This window comes from Bactrocera latifrons, unplaced genomic scaffold (genome assembly GCF_001853355.1).
Source record: "Bactrocera latifrons isolate USDA-ARS-PBARC rearing strain unplaced genomic scaffold, ASM185335v1 scaffold_397, whole genome shotgun sequence".
NCBI classification, from domain to species: Eukaryota; Metazoa; Arthropoda; class Insecta; order Diptera; family Tephritidae; genus Bactrocera; species Bactrocera latifrons.
The window spans coordinates 12511-15936 of NW_017537042.1; positions in this window are offsets into that span (position 1 = coordinate 12511).

Here is a 3426-nt window from a genome sequence, read left to right on the forward strand (position 1 = left end):
AGTGAAGTCTGCAGGCTGTGTGGAGAGCGCCCCCGAGCTGAGTGTGGCACTAAGTGGGCTGTGCTGTTGTATAAATTTATTAAATTTATGCAACAAAATTTTCGCATTTTTTCGCTGTTTATTTGCAAGGCAAGTGGGCAAGTGTACAGAAACAACAACAATAAAACATTAACTGACGCATGCGCAGCTTGAATTGGTTGGCTAAGAAGCGTATGAGTGCGATTGTCATTTATATTTTTTTTTAAATATATTTTATTGCAATTTAACAACTTTTTATATTTTTTTTTTCGTTATTTTTTTTTTTTTGTATATTTTTTTTCATACTTTTACGTGTCTTGCATAAGCTCGGCACGGAAGGACTACTTAAATTGAACCCACTTCTTTAATTTACTGCGCCTGCATTAAGCAAATGTTGTCCTTACAATTACATATACAACACTAACAACAACAGCAGCATTCTCTAAAATTTTTCTTGTTTAACGAACGCGTCCAGCGCCGCTGCCAACAACACGCCTTTAGCCACGCCACTAGCCACTGGTTCGCTTCGCTGTTGACGACGGTCGCAGCAACAACATTTGTTTGGTAGTTGTTGTGCCAAAAGTGCAAATGCTGGGCAATTATCGCAACAAGTTAATTACCTTTACAGCTGCAACACTATGTCATTGCAGRCGAACAGACAGACAGACAAGCCACCAAAAAGTAGGCAGCTAAATAAATTAAATAAATATGTTTGCTCAGTGAGTCCGACATAAAAGCCATGAATTGCATAAACATTAACCAAAAGCATYGACAGATGCCACAATCGTTCCACGCGCGCCCACAGTCTGCTTTCAAGCGCTCTATTTGAATGTCTGTTGCTGACTCGCTTTGCTGTTCGAYGAAAATAGCAACGGGCGTGTGCCCATCCGCTGTTGTGGTTTCTGGAATTCGTAAATTTTTACAGTGCAGCAATAATATTTGTTACCGTTTTCAGTATTGTTCTCATTTCAATTTAAATATTCTTCTCAGAGTGTCTTTAGGGACCTCACTCTGTCTACCGAATTCCAAAAGATNTTGTTACCGTTTTCAGTATTGTTCTCATTTCAATTTAAATATTCTTCTCAGAGTGTCTTTAGGGACCTCACTCTGTCTACCGAATTCCAAAAGATCTTCCAAATAAGATACATCGCTTTTGTCCAATCGTCAGAGACTGAAGGGTACCGGGTGAAAGTGAGGTTACTATTTGGTAGGGATAGATAATATTTTTTCATTATTTTAGGTTGGTCATTGAAGACGTTAGTTAATGAATCCCTCAATGAAGATACACCAAGTATTTGGAACGCTGGTATAGCAATGGAAGTCTTGCTACCACTTACCATTACCAAAAAAGCTCCAAAAAATCAGCGATTTCATTTTAAAATGTAACAGTAAACCTATTTTTGTGACAAAAAAGTGCCCTCGAATTGTAAATAAAACACAAAATACTTAATTATTCATTAATGTTTATTTTGTCGCCTTGAAAGTAATCAATACCAGATGTAACACACTTATGTCATCGAATTTTGTAATCCTCGAAATACTGTTCATAACCGCCTTTTAGGATGACCTTCAGCTCCTTAAGGGTATTTTATTTTATCTCTTCGATTGATTCTTCGAAAATGGGTTTCACGGGGCGGAAATTTTAGTTTGGGGAACAAAACTACACGGAACCAAATCTAATGAAAACGGTATTTGATCGATAGTGCTCATTGCGTTTTTGGCTTTAAATTCCTTCAAAATTGTGGCTCGATAAAATCCATGAATTGTTTTCCACAATCCCGGCCGTTTTCGAAGAATGTTTTCACGGAAACGTCGCCGCTTGATTTTTGAGTGGCTTTGGAGTGGTTTTCTTGGTTTCGGCTCGTTTTGTCCCTCCATTCCGATGATTGTCGTCTTGTTTGCATGCCTTATTCGTCAGTTATAGTGCTCTCCATAAATGTGGGATCGGAATTCGCACGATCAAGCAGGTCCAATGAGACCTGTTTACGGTACTCTTTTTGAAAAAATTCAGCTTCATCATTTCGATTTTCTAACACTCGTCTGAAGATTTTTAAGCACCATATCCTTCGCTTTTTTAATGTTTACCAAGTCAAAATTTAATAAATAAATGCTCACCTGTAAGCAAAATGCGAGTCCTGATATTAAGCAAATTCTATGTTATGCANGCTCACCTGTAAGCAAAATGCGAGTCCTGATATTAAGCAAATTCTATGTTATGCACAGTTGTTAAAATCTCGATGAGTCTTTTTTCTAAAAAGATACTCTAAAAGTCCTATTATGGCCACACCTCTCCAAAAAACAGAACATCAGTTTTCGMAACTATTTTTCGGAGTACCGAAAGGCTTAAAAGTAGTTTATTCAACCGTCTCATGTTGTGTATAATGTTGTCTAAAAACTATTGTTATATCCTTCTCTAAAATTTCCTTTAGCAAAACTTGTATTCGTGAGAATAGGTACATATGCCTTCCTGAAAACGGCAGTAAAAAAAAGGGTTTATCCTTACTTATTCTGTAATATTTAAATAATACTTATAATAGATTAGATCATAGGGTGGTTCCTCGCACCAAAGGCCAGACCAGACCCTATAGATAGACGAAACGCTTTCAGCCTAATACCAATTTGTTAAGTAGTTAGGGGTAGTCAGAATTTTCAAAAAAAAAAAWTTTTTTTTMKCATTTTCGTTAAGTGYAATATCTTAAAAATATTATCTGAAATCCGATAATTAGTTTTTGAGTTATTCGACAAATAGCAAAGAGAGCTCGGGCACTTCAAAGCGCTAATGTGACACTTTAAGGTAAATGACAGGTGGTGTTTTCTGTTGGGATTACGCTACCAGACTATGACTACGTTGATATAATAAATATACTGCTACGAAGTGCAGCCTCCTTCCATAGCAGAGTTGCACTGCGGAATCGCAGTAATCAAAGCAGTTGCGCTGCTARGAAGGATAGGTTTATCCAGATTTTCCCAGATTGGCAACGAATCGGTACTTCGTTGTCCCCTTGTGCTCCAGCGTTGGATCTGTAGACTTTCCGTGAGCTTGAAAAACACTGAACCATATGGGAAGACAAGAAGTCCTCTTTAATTATGTATATACTTGCTCTTAGCAAAGTTAATCTCGTCGCTATGAGACGTTCTGGCTGGACATTGCCCAATAATATGTGAAAATGTCATAACTTTTCGATTGCATATGTATGACCAAAGCTGTATGGAAGAAGGCGAGTAAGAAATACCTACACACTGTCATCTCATCTGTCCAGCTTTTGCCAGACTGAGATTGAAACATATCGGTAGACACACTTTCTCAAACCTGGCGAAGTTTTTGACAATGATATTAGGCACCTTAAGGGGTTAGGGGTAGTCAGAGGCACGAAAAAATTACAATTTTCAGTATTTTTTTTTTTTTTT